Below are 14,320 nucleotides of genomic sequence, written 5' to 3' on the forward strand. Positions count from 1 at the left end.
TTCTAAAGAGGATTTGAATAATGCTGTTGGCTGTGGAGTTTGCTATGTCTCCTGTATCATCCTATAAGATATTTAGAGAGACAGTATGCCGTACTGGTTAAGAAGAGACTTCAAAACCAGACTGCCTACATTGATTTCAGCTCTTTTGGATAATTGGATAAGGCCGAGGTCACACTTATGTGACCTGGGCCTCTTCAATTATCCAATTTTAGAGAATGTTTCCACCATCTATCCACCAGCGCATGCCAGTGACCTGGAGTTGTCCTTGGTGATGCCTGGTCCTCATTTCCCATTTCCAGCCCATCGAATCGTGCAGGTCGTAACTCCTGAGCCTCTCAGACCTGTTCCCTTCTCTCCTTCTCCACTGGCCCTCCCTCAGTCCCCCCATTTACTTGCTGCATGAACTTAGGAAAATTACTTTGTGAGTTAGTTTCTTCATCTGTAAAACTGGATAAAAATAATACCCATCTCATAGGATTTTATGATGCTGTAATAGATTAATGCTGTAAAAGGTTTAAAACAGAGTCTAGCACATCGTCATAACTCAATAAATGTTAAACATCAGGCTAAAGGAGCTTTCTAGGACCCCTCATCCACACTTCTCCCACTTTCATCTGCCTTCTGCAGCAAGCTGATCTTTTCAAGAGCCAGTTCTGATTATACGCCCACCTTACATGAAACTTTTCCTTGACTTCCCTCTGTTCCTACAGGATCAAAATCCCCCCCTCGGTGTGACCCTGCCCTCTTCCAAGTTCACCTGCCATAATGTTCCACTCTTGCTCCCAACTCATCTGTCGCCCTGATCTTCTACCAGGTCCTGGAATGCCCCATGGTTCTTCCACCACAAGTTTTGCTCATGGCGGTCCCTCTGTCTGGTACACTTTCCCATCCTGTCTTCCCTGTCCTAGAGATACCCGACCCATCCTGCAGACCATCCTTTACTTACCTCTTCTTGATGAGGCCTTCTCTAATGCCTGCCCTCCCCACCGCAAGCCTAGGTCAGTTTCTTTTGTCTATACACTCCCTTAGGACCTCACTCTGCATGGATCTCATTCACTCGTGTGATTTATTGATTTATTTTAATAATTTTTATTGTGCTTTAAGTGAAAGTTTACAAATCAAGTCTCTCTCACATAAAAACTTATATACACCTTGCTACATACTCCCAATTACTCTCCCCCTAATGAGACAGCCCGCTCTCTCCCTCCACTCTCTCTTTTTGTGTCCATTTCACCAGCTTCTAACCCCCTCTACCCTCTCATGTCCCCTCCAGGCAGGAGATGCCAACATAGTCTCAAGTGTCCACCTGATCCAAGAAGCTCACTCCTCACCAGCATCCCTCTCCAACCCACTGTCCAGTCCAATTCATGTCTGAAGAGTTGGCTTCAGGAATGGTTCCTGTCCTGGGCCAACAGAAGGTCTGGGGGCCATGACCACCAGGGTTCTTCCAGTCTCAGTCAGACCCTTAAGTCTGGTCTTTTTATGAGAATTTGGGTTCTGCATCCCACTGCGCTCCTGCTCCCTCAGGGGTTCTCTGTTGTGCTCCCTGTCAGAGCAGTCATCGGTTGTAGCCAGGCACCATCTAGTTCTTCTGGACTCAGGATGATGTAGTCTCTGGTTCATGTGGCCCTTTCTGTCTCTTGGGTTCATAATTACCTTGTGTTCTTGGTGTTCTTCATTCTCATTTGATCCAGGTGGGTTGAGACCAATTGATGCATCTTAGATGGCTGCTTGCTAGCATTTAAGACCTCAGATGCCAGAATGTTTTCTTAATAGATTTTATTATGCCAACTGACTTAGATGTCCCCTGAAATCATGGTCCTCAAACTCCTGCCCCTGCTACACTGGCCTTCGAAGCATTCAGTTTATTCAGGAAACTTCTTTGCTTTTGGTTTAGTCCAGTTGTGCTGATCTCCCCTGTATTGTGCGTTGTCTTTCCCTTCACCTAAAGTAGTTCTTATCTACCAACTAGTGAATACCCCTCTCCTACCCTGCCACCCTCCCTCCTCTCGTAACCACAAAAGAATGTTTTCTTCTCAGTTTAAACTATTTCTCAAGTTCCTATAATAGTGGTCTTACACAATATTTGTCCTTTTGCAACTGACTAATTTCACTCAGCATAATGCCTTCCAGGTTCCTCCGTGTTATGAAATGTTTCACAGATTCATCACTGTTCTTTATCGATATGCAGTATTCCATTGTGTGAATATACCATCATTTATTTATCCATTCATTCACTGATGGGCTCCTTGGTTGCTTCTATCTTTTTGCTATTGTAAACAGTGCTGCAATGAACATGGGTGTGCATATATCTGTTCGTGTAAAGGCTCTTATTTCCCTAGGAGTGGGATCGCTGGATCGTATGGTAGTTCTATTTCTAGCTTTTTAAGGAAGCACCAAATCAATTTCCAAAGTGGTTGTACCATTTGACATTCCCACCAGCAGTGTATAAGTGTTCCAATCGCTCCACAGCCTCTCCAACATTTATTATTTCGTGTGTTTTGGATTAATGCCAGCCTTGTTGGAGTGAGATGAAATCTCATTGTAGTTTTGATCTGTGTTTCTCTAATGGCTAATGATCGTGAACATTTCCTCATATATCTGTTAGCTACCTGAATGTCTTCTTTAGTGAAGTGTCTGTTCATATCTTTTGCCCATTTTTTAACTGGGTTATTTGTCTTTTTGTAGTTGAGTTTTTTCAGTATCACGTAGATTTTAGAGATCAGGCACTGATCGGAAATATCATAGCTAAAAACTTTTTCCCCATCTGTAGGTAGTCTTCTTACTCTTTTCGTGAAGTCTTTGGATGAGCATAGGTGTTTGATTTTTAGGAGATCCCAGTTATCTAGCTTTTCTTCTGCATTCTTAATAATGTTTTGTATACTGTTTATGCCGTGTATTAGGGCTCCTAACGTTGTCCCTATTTTTTTTTCCATGATCTTTATCGTTTTAGATTTTATATTTAGGTCTTTGATCCATTTTGAGCTCGTTTTTGTGCATGGAGTGAGGTATGGGTCTTGTTTCATTTTTTTTTTGCAGATGGATATCCAGTTATGCCAGCACCATTTGTTAAAAAGACTGCCTTTTCCCCGTTTAACTGTTTTGGGGTCTTTGTCAAATATCCACTGCTCATATGCGGATGGCTTTATGTCTCGATTCTCAATTCTGTTCCAGTGCTCTATGTATCTGTTGTTGTACCACTACCAGACTGTTTTGACTACTGTGGCGGTATAATAGGTTCTAAAATCAGGTAAAGTAAGGCCTCCCACTTTGTTCTTCTTTTTCAGTAATGCCTTATTATCCGGGGCCTCTTTCCCTTCCATATGAAGTTGGCGATTTGTTTTTCCATCTCATTAAAGAATGTCGTTGGGATTTGGATCGGAATTGCATTAAAAGTATGGATCGCTTATGGTAGAATAGACATTTTTATAATGTTAAGTCTTCCTATCCATGAGCAAGGTATGTTTTTCCACTTACATAAGTCTCTTTTGGTTTCTTGCAGAAGTGTACTGTAGTTTTCTTTGTATAAGTCTTTTACATCTCTGGTAAGATTTACTGCTAAGTATTTTATCTTCTTGGGGGCCACTGTAAATGATATTGATTTGGTGATTTCCTCTTTGATGTTCTTTTTGTTGGTGTAGAGGAATCCAGCTGATTTTTGTATGTTTATCTTGTATCCTGATACTCTGCTGAACTCTTCTCTTAGTTTCAGTAGTTTTCTGGAGGATTCCTTAGGGTTTTCTGTATATAAGATCATTTCTTCTGCAAATAGAGATACTTTTACTTCTTTCCTGCCAATCTGAATGCCCTTTATTTCTTTATCTAGGCTGATTGCTCTGGCTAGTACCTCCAGCACAATGTTGAATAAGAGTGGTGATAAAGGGCATCCTTGTCTGGTTCCCGATCTCAATGGGAATGCTTTCAGGCTCTCTTCATTTAGGATGATGTTGGCTGTTGGATTTGTAGAAATGCCCTTTATTATGTTGAGGAATTTTCCTTCTATTCCCATTTTGATGAGAGTTTTTATCATGAATGGGTGTTGAACTTTGTCAAATGCCTTTTCTGCATCAATTGATAAAATCATGTGATTTTTGTCTTTTGTTTTATTTATGTGATGGATTACATTGATTGTTTTTCTAATGCTGAACTATCCCTGTGTACCTGGTATGAATCCCACTTGGTCATGGTGAATTATTTTTTTGATATGTTGTTGAATTCTATTGACCTGAATTTTGTTGAGGATTTTTACATCTATGTTCATGAGAGATATAGGTATATAATTTTCTTTTCCTGTGGTGTCTTTACCTGGTTTTGGTATCAGGGGTATGGTGGCTTCACAGAATGAGTTTGGTAGTATTCCATCCTCTTCTATGCTCTGAAATACCTTTAGTAGTAGTGGTGTTAACTCTTCTCTGAATGTTTGGTAGAACTCTGCAGTGAAGCCGCCCTGGACCAGGGCTTTTTTTTGTTGGGAGTTTTTTGACTACCTTTTCAATCTCTTCTTTTGTTATGTGTCTATTTAGTTGTTCTACCTCTGTTTGTGTTAGTTTAGGTAGGTAGTGTGTTTCTAGGAATTCATCCATTTCTTCTAGGTTTTCAAATTTGTTAGAGTGCAATTTTTCATAGTAATCTGATATGATTCTTTTAATTTCAGTTGGGTCTGTTGTAATATCACCCATCTCATTTGGGTAATTTGCTTCCTCTCTTGTTTTTCTTTTGTCAGTTTGGCCAGTGGTTTATCAGTTTTGTTGATTTTTTCAAAAAACCTGCTTTTGGTCTTGTTAATTCTTTCAATTGTTTTTCTGTTTTCTATTTCATTTAGTTCAGCTCTAATTTTTATTATTTGTTTTCTTCTGGTGCCTGTGAGTTTCTTTTGTTGCTCTCTATTTGTTTAAGTTGTAGGGTTAATTGTTTGATTTTGGCCCTTTCTTCTTTTTGGATGTGTGCAGTTAATGATATAACTTGGCCTCTGAGCACTGCTTTTGCTGTGTCCCACAGGTTCTGATAGGAGATGTTTTCATTCTCATTGGATTCTCTGAATTCCTTTATTCCATCCTTAATGTCTTCTATAATCCAGTCTTTTTTGAGCAGGGTATTGTTCAGTTTCCAAGTGTTTGATTTCTTTTCCCTGCTTTTCCTGTTATTGATTTCCACTTTTATGGCCTTATGGTCAGAGAAGATGCTTTGTAATATTTCCATATTTTGGATTCTGCTAAGGCTTGCTTTATGACCTAATATGTGGTCTATTCTAGAGAATGTTCCATATGCCCTAGAAAAGAAAGTATAGTTGGTTGCTGTTGGGTGGAGTGTTCTGTATATGTCTATGAGGACAAGTTGCTTGATTGTGGCATTTAGATCTTCCGTATCTTTATTGAACTTCTTTCTGGATGTTCTGTCCTTCACTGAAAGTGGTGTGTTGAAGTCTCCTGCTATCTGTGTGGAGCTGTCTATCTCACTTTTCAATGCTCATAGAGTTTGTTTTATGTATCTTGCAGCCCTGTCATCGGGTGCACAAATATTTAATATGGTTATATTTTCTTGGTGTATTGTCCCTTTAATCATTATATAGTGTCCTTCCTTATCCTTCATGATGGATTTAACTTTAAAGTCTATATTGTCAGAAATTAATATTGCCACTCCTGCTTTTTTTTGATTGTTGTTTGCTTGAGGTATTTTTTTCCACCCTTTGAGTTTTAATTTGTTTATGCCTCTAAGTCTAAGGTGTGTCTCTTGTAGGCAGCATATAGACGGATCTTGTTTTTTAATCCATTCTGCCACTCTCTGTCTCTTTATTGGTGCGTTTAGTCCATTTACATCAGGGTAGTTATGGATAGGTATGAATTTAGTGCTATCATTTTGATGTCTTTTTTTTGTGTGTTGTTGACAGTTTCTTTTTCCCACTGAATTTTATGTGCAAAGTAGATTATCTTTATATATTGTCCTTTCCTCATATTTGTTGTTGATTTGTTTCTGCTCAGTCTCTATTTTTTTCTTGTATTTTATTTTCATGAGTAGGATAGTTTGTCTCCTTTGTGGTTACCTTATTACTTACCACTATTTTTCTAAATTTAAAACTAACTTTTATTTCTTTGTATCACCGTATCTTCCTCTCCATATGGAAGGTGTATGATTACATTTCTTAGTACCTCTTTATTATTCTAATGTTGTCTTCTTTTATATAATAACATCGCTGTTACCCTGTTTTGGGCTTTTTATTATTATTATTATCTTGCTTTGTTTTTTTGGATTTCCCTGTCTGGGTTGACTTCTGTTTGCTCTGCCCAGTGTTCTAGTCTTGGGTTGATACCTGATATTATTGGTTTTCTAACCAAAGAACTTCCTTTAGTATTTCTTGTAGTTTTGGTTTGGTTTTTATGAATTCCCTAAACTTGTGTTTATCTGGAAATGTCTTAATTTCACCTTCATATTTAAGAGACAGTTTTGCTGGATATATGATTCTTGGCAGGCAATTTTTTTCATTCCATTTTTTAAATATGTCATCCCATTGCCTTCTTGCCTGCATGGTTTCTGCCGAGTAGTCCAAATTTATTCTTATTGGCTCTCCTTTGTAGGTGACTTTTCGTTTATCCCTCACTGCTCTTATAATTCTCTCTTTATCTTTGGTTTTGGCAAGTTTGATTATAATATGTCTTGGTGACTTTCTTTTAACATCTACCTTATGTGGAGTTCGATAAGCATCTTGGATAGATATCTTCTCATCTTTCACAGTATCAGGGAAGTTTTCTGCCAATAAATCTTCAACAATTCTCTCTGTATTTTCTGTTATCCCTCCCTGTGCTGGTACTCCAATCACTCATAGGTTATTTCTCTTGATAGAGTCCCACATGATTCTTAAGGTTTCTTCATTTTTCTGAATTCTTTTATCTGATTTTTCTTCAAATATATTAGTGCCAAGTGATTTATCTTCGAGTCCCAAAATTCTAGCTTCTACTTGCTCGATTCTGCTCCTCTTTCTATTGAGTTGTTTACTTCTGTAATTTTATTGTTAATCTTCTGAACTTCTGATTGCTGCCTATGTATGGATTTTTCCAGCTTATTAAACTTTTCGTTATGTTCCTGAATAATTTTTCTAATTTCTTCAGTTGCTTTATCTGTGTGTTCCTTGGCTTGTTCTGCATATTGTCTCATTTCCTTCCTGATGTCCTGAAGGGTTCTGCATATTAAACTTTTGTATTCTGCATCTGGTAATTCCAGGAATGCACTTTCATCTAGAAGATCCCTGGATTCTTTGTTTTGAGAGCCAGTTGAGGCGATCATGGTCTGTTTCTTTATGTGACTTGATATTGTCTTTTGTCTCCAAGCCATCTATAAGTTATTGTATTATTTTATGCTTGCTTACTGTGTTGTAGCTTCTTGCTTTGTTTTGTTTTGGTATACCCCTGTGGGTCGTTTGAGTGAGCTAGCTTGATTGTTTTCACCTTTGGAGCTCTGACGTCCGGTCCCCAGACGGCTAGAGCTGTTAGCAGGTATATCAGTCTAGGAGTCCATTCAGTTTTCTTGTATGAATTCAGCTCAGGTACAGGCTCTGTCCTACAGTCTTAGAGGGGCAGGGGTGATTGGCATATATACCGGTATCTGATTGCAGCATGGGGTCAGGCTCTGAACAAGGCAGGGGGCTGAGAACCAACCCCCAAGTGTCTCTGAGGAAAGTGCGTCCCTGTTTCCTAGAGCGTGCAGGTGGGTGGGTTCTGCAGAAGGACCATGGGTACCCAAAGTTTTTGGTTGTAAGGACTGGGAGGTACCAGTTATCTTTGGACCCCTGTCGCGGGTGGCTGGGTGACCTAAGTGGAGCTACCAGTCCTTAGGTCCCTGATGTGGGTAGGTGGGGACCTTGTTTAATAGGCAAAGCAATGTCAAACAACAAACACCCACCTCTGCACCACAGAGCTGAAATGGTTGGAGTCTGCCAACAAGGGCCTATTCTCCTGAAATAGGCCCACACAGGTCCATGCAGAAGGGAAAGGTGCTCAAGGTCCACGGACCATTTATGCCTGTACCGGAGCTGCTTCTGTGCTGAGCTCTCTCAGTTAGTGGAGCTAGCAAATTATGTTTTCCCCCAAATGCACATTTTTTCCTTCCTCAAGGCCGGAAGGATGGCTCTAGGTGCTCAGCAGAGCCTTTCTCAGGCTCAGGGATTCAGCCGCTGAAGCTGCCTTGGGGGTGAAGGGGCACTGTAAAATATAGGCAAGTACTTAGCTTTTGCTGAGAGCGCCATTCTCCTCAGGTTCCGGTGGTGTGAGTAGGCTGTGTGGCTGGCTGCTTCTTGCTGAGGAAACTGTGGCTGAACGCTAGTACCTGCCCGTCACCGCCGCTCCGGGAATGGTGCCTGAGGGCTCCCCGCGATTCAGGTCCAGTAACTCCTCTCCGCTTCTGAACATTCTCTTCCTCCCCCTGCCCCTCAGTTCGTTTTCTAAGCTTGCTTTTGAAGCTCAGAGCTCCCAGCTTGTCACAAATATACTCGTTTCACTGGTTTTTTCAGGTCTTTGTTGTAAAGATGGCTCACCGGAAGCATATGTCTATTCCGCCATCTTGGCTCCACCTCTATTTTTTTTTTTTTTTTATTTGTCTCCTCCATGAGACTGGGGACGCTGGTGGTTCTGTGGTAGAATTCTTGCGTGGAAACCCAGGTTCAATTTCCAGGCAACACACCTCCTGCACAGCTACCACCCATCTGTCAGTGGGAGCTTTCGTGTTGCTATGATACTGAACAGGCTACAGAAGAACTTCCAGACTAAGACTATGAAGAAATGTCTGGTGATTGACCTCCAAAAATCAGGCAATGAAAGCCCTATGAATCCCAACAGTCCAATCCACAACTGATCATGGGGATGGCACAGGACTGGCAGCGCTTAGTTCTGTTGTGCTTAGGGTCACCATGAGTTGAAGGATAACTCAATGACATCAGCACCATTTACTGAAACTGTAATATAGAGGAGAAAACTCACAACACTGTGTTCAATGTGAGTTTTCCCACAATCCACATGACAGCTTCCCTGAGGTTCCCATTGCCTCACTCTGCTCCTCTCTTCCCTAGTCTACCTTTCTCTGAAAAAATAATTCCTTATTCACTGTGAATCTTAATATCAAATTTTCTAGAAGCATCACCCCATACCCAGCTGGGTTGGTCTGATCCCAAAAGTCATGGCCTGTTCCCCAGTGATACATTTCTCTGAGTTACTCAAGCCAGAAATGTTCCAGGGGGCCAGGCAGGAAATTCCACAGCCTGTCCCATAGAATAGTCTGTTCTTGGTGTTTGAGTACGTGGAGGAGGGTGTGGGAGGACGTAGGGATGGGCACTTCAGATGGAGCAGTTCAAGATGGGAGTGAGCATGTCCAACCCTTCCAACTCTGTGGTCTCCCCACCAGGGGGACTTGGAGACTTTCTTTTAACCCTTGGATTATCAGGAGATAACTGTTTTACTATGTCTCTCTCTCTCTCACACACACACTCACACATACACACATGCACACACACACACACACACCACTTCCCAAGAACAAACTAACTTTCAGATACAGTACACTCTAAACCAGAGGTCGCAAACTGGAAGTCCCTGGGCCAAACCCAACACACAGAGTTTGGCATGCAAAAGTTATAAAACTTCACCAGAAAATCCAGACTTACAGCTACTTTTGAATAAAAATAAAAGGTTCCCGTTGGATGGAGTTGAGCAATGCTGGTCCCTGTGGATAAGTCCTGCTGCCTCCAGGGTGCCACCCTTGCTGCCTCTGCACACCCTCTCCTGCAAACAGCTACAACGCTCACTCCCTTTATCTGCCTGTCCCTCTAAGCTGTGGAGCTTTGACCCTGGTCTAACTCTTAAAGTGGGAGAGAAATATTTTTCTTCCTGCTCCTTAGTTCTCAAGGCCGTATCACTCACAATGGAGTTAGAACTTTCCATTGTTGCACAGAACAGGTAAAGTCCTTGCTTATTCTTCTTCCTCACTCCCCTTTATATCATATCCTCGATGACTTTTGGGAATAAGAAATGGCCATGGCTGAGTCACCTATCTCCTAATAGCAACCCTGGTGGTGCAGTGGTTAAAGTGACTGACTGCTAACCAAAAGGCTGGAGGTTCAAAACCAACAGTGGTTCTGAAGGAGAAAGATGTGGCAGTCTGCTTCCATAGAGATTTATAGCCTTAGAAACCCTATGGGATCACTATGAATGGGAATCGACTCCATGGCAGTGGGTTTTTTTTGTTTATTTGTTTGTTTTTTAGCTTCAAAAAAGAATGTTGTTGGAGCTTAAAAATTACTGTTTATAAGGGCCTTGCTTAATTCTAAAACTGGGCTCGTCTTCCTCCTCAGATTATTACAATGGTAAGGCAGAAAACCCACCACCCATCTGTCAGTTTGTCATACTGTGGTGTCTTGTGTGTTGCTGTGATGCTGAAAGCCACGCCACTGGTATTTCAGATACTGGCAGGGTCACTCACAGACGACAGGTTTCAGTGGAGCTTCCAAACTAAGACAGACTAGGAGAAAGTTCTAGTGATCTGCTTCTGAAAATTAGTCAATGAAAACCTGTTGGATCACAACAGAATATTGTCTGATAAGATGGCACTGGACTGGACAACATTTCACTCTGTTGTACATGGGGTCGCCGTGAGTTGGAGCTGACTTGATGGCAATTAGCAACAAGAAGGTAGAAAAGAGGTTGGTGGAGGATTATACAGGCTAGGGTTATTGACTACGCAAAGGCATTCAACTGTGTGGATCATAAAAAATTATGGATAACATTGCAAAGAAGGGGAATTCCAGAACACTTAATTGTGCTCATGAGAAACCTGTACATAGATCAAGAGGCAGTTGTTTGGACACAGCAAGGGGATCCTGCATGGTTTAAAGTCAGGAAAGGTGTGTGTCAGGGTTGTAGAAGAGCAGAGCATCAGGATTGGAGGAAGACTCATCAACAACCTGCATTATGCAGACGACACAACCTTGCTTGCTGAAAGTGAAGAGGACTTGAAGTACTTACTGATGAAGATCAAAGACCATAGGCTTCAGTGTGGGTTATACCTCAACATAAAGAAAACAAAAATCCTCACAACTGGGCCAATGAGCAACATTATGATAAATAGAGAAAAAACTGAAGTTGTCAAGGATTTCATTTTACTTGGATCCACAAGCAACACTCATGGCAGCTGCACTCAAGAAATCAAAATAGCATTGTTTTGGACAAATATGCTGCAAATGACCTCTTTAAAATGTTGAAAAGCAAAGATGTCACCTTGAAGACTAAGGTGCGCCTGACCCAAGCCATGGTATTTTCAATTGCATCATATGAATTTGAAAGCTGGACAATGAATAAGGAAGACCGAAGAAGAGTTGACGCCTTTGAATTGCGGTGCTGGCAAAGAGTATTGAATATACCATGGACTGCCAAAAGAACGAACAAATCTGTCTTGGGAGAAGTACAGCCAGAACGGTCCTTAGAAGCAAGAATGGTGAGACTGCATCATACATACTTTGGACATGTTGTCAGGAGGGATCAGTCCCTGGAGAAGGACATCATGCTTGCTAAAGTCCAGGGTCAGCAGAAAAGAGGAAGACCCTCAACGAGATGGACTGACACAGGGCTGCAACAATGGACTCAAGCATAAAAATTGTGAGCGTGGCACAGGATCGGGCAGTGTTTCATTCTGTGGTACACAGGGTAGCTGTCAGCTGGAACTGACTCGACGGCACCTAACAACAACAACAACAATAAGGATGGGGAGAAGTTAGGAGGCTGCTGTTGTCAGGCAGGTGAGGAGCTGAGGATCTGAACTTCAGCAGCAGCACAGGAAGAAGAGGGAACAGATGTTATTGGTTTACCATCAAAATAACCAGCACTGCTGTCCTTTCTGTATGCAGATGTCATACCAACTTACTGTCATCACATCTTGTTATTACATTGTTGGGTCCTCCCCGCCCGCCCCTCCCCACCCCAGATGATTCTAATGATCTATCACTTATCTCATCTCTTGGACCTAAACACATGTTTTGGTTTTTTTTTTTTTTTTTTGAAATCCGGGTGTCTATAATATAATAAAAACATTTACGAACTCCACTTAAACTTGAATGAAACCTATGACTTTGGCTTCTAACCAAGTAACTCAACAACCATAGCAATCAAAATCCAATTTAGAGGCAAGGCAGCGGTTATAAGTTGTGGTTGAATTAAACGCAGGATCTGGCACTCGTGAGAAAAAGAGACTGACAGCTGTGATACTGGACCTGTTCTTGGCTGACAGACCAATATGTGTAACCAAAAAAAAAAAGCAAAAAACACTTGCTGTTGATTCTAACTCATGATGACCTCATGAGCTCATACGTATCAGAAGAGAACTGTACTCCATAGGGTTTTCAGTGGCTGATTTTTCAGGAGTAGATCCCCAGGCCTCCTTCTGAGGCACCTTTGAGTGGACTTGAACCTCCAAACTCTACGGGTAGCAGCTGAGCACATTAACATTTGTACCACCAGGGACTCCAGTGTATGTGTAAAGCCACTTTAAAAATTCTGCAGTGGACACTATTCCCTACTCCAAATGAAACAGGCGTAAGTGAGTGTAGTGGGCACTCAATCAACACTTGTTGAAAGAAAGAAAGAACTAAGAAACTCAGGAGTCCTCCAGTTGGAAGTTCTGCTTCCTAGAGAAATTATAGTCTTGAAAGCCAATCTTTGTTAAGAAATAAAAAGATTTACCAGCTGCCAGAAGTTCCCCTGACATGTTAAAAGGAGAGTTTGGAGATCCAAACATAACACATAAGTAGATAAAACTCAATACGCTGTGAAGGGAATCCCCACCTGCCTAGGGAGCAAGTGGAGGAAGCATCTCTGGCTGCGGGTGGAAGAAATATGAATGGAATAAAAGGAGCAAACAGGCAGGAACATGAGCTTGACCATTCCATTGAAGTCAAAACCCTGCTCAGAGCTGCAGTGCCACAGATTTCTCTCTATATAAAGTCTTTCTGGCCCTGAGCACGTAGTTCTGTCAAGATGATTTGCTAAACCCCAATGGAGAGAACAGGGGGTTTGCATTTGAAGGAAAATTACCTGCAGGGGAAAAAAAAAAGATTTTTTGCCTTTTGGAACTGAGGGCAAGTGGTTTGCCACTTTTAAGTCTGTGCTTGTGGCCAGTGGGAAAATTGGAAAGGTGCGTTGAAGCAGAAAATGTCAGTGCTCATCAGAAGAACCCCTTCCAGGACTGGAAGTTAAAGGGGGCCTGGGGGTAAATAGCCTGGCATGCTCTCTTGAGGCAAATGCCGGGGTCGATGAGATGACAGGAAAATTGAGGAACCTCCATCTTGCATCAATGAAGAGATGGGCTGAGTTGGACATGTTCCTTTGACACCCGTTGACCTAGCCCCAGATGGTCAGAGATGAGAGAGGTGGGGGAGAGAGATGGAGCTGCCTGGCCTGAAGTGCAGGAAGTTGTGTGGACTCCTGAGCTTATGGCTGGTACATGTTGACCTAACCCAGGGTGGCTAGGGATGAGCTGACGCTGACAGGATGAAGATGTAGATGACTGGCCAGGTAAAGGGAGAAGGGAGAGTTTTGATGCTGTAAAATTGGCATAGGCAGCAGGATTCGATCTCATTTGGTAGCTTGCCCCAGACTGGACTTTGCTTATGGATGCAGATGCTCGAAGTTCCAACCAGAACAGAAGATTAAGACACATAGACCAACCCAGAGCTGCTGGGAGAACAAAGGATTTACCTTTGAAGGACAATCACTTGCAGGAAAAAAAAAAAAAGGTTGGGGGGAGGGAGCTTTCCAGGTTTTGAACTCAGGGCAAGAAGTTTTGTATTTTCAAGTTTGTGCTTGTGGTCAGTGGGAAAATTGAAAGGGTATATTAAGGCAGGAAATATCAGTGCCCATCAGAAGAATCCCTTTTTAAGACTGGAAGTTAAAGGGAACGAGCGAGCAGACAGCCTAGTATGCTAGCTTGAGATGACCACTTTGGTCCACAAGATGAGTGGAATTGGGGGAGATGTAGCAATGAAGAGATGGGCTGAATTTGGATATGTTCTTTTCGCACCTGCTGACCTAGCTCCAGGTGGCTGGGATGAGAGAGGTGGAGCTGCCTGGTGTGAAGTGCAGGGAGCTGTGGGGACTCCTGACCCTATGACTGGTACCTGTTGATCTAGCCCAGGGTCGCTAGGGATGAGCTGACCCAGACTGGATGGTGATAAAGATGAACTGATGGAGCATAACTGACCAGATCCCAAGTGAATGGGGACAAAGATGACCTGGCCCCAGGTAAAGGGGGAAGAGAGAGAAGGAACTGTAACACTGAGGATGGTGAAAGA

Source organism: Elephas maximus, chromosome 19 (assembly GCF_024166365.1).
Source record: "Elephas maximus indicus isolate mEleMax1 chromosome 19, mEleMax1 primary haplotype, whole genome shotgun sequence".
In the NCBI taxonomy this organism is placed as follows: Eukaryota; Metazoa; Chordata; class Mammalia; order Proboscidea; family Elephantidae; genus Elephas; species Elephas maximus.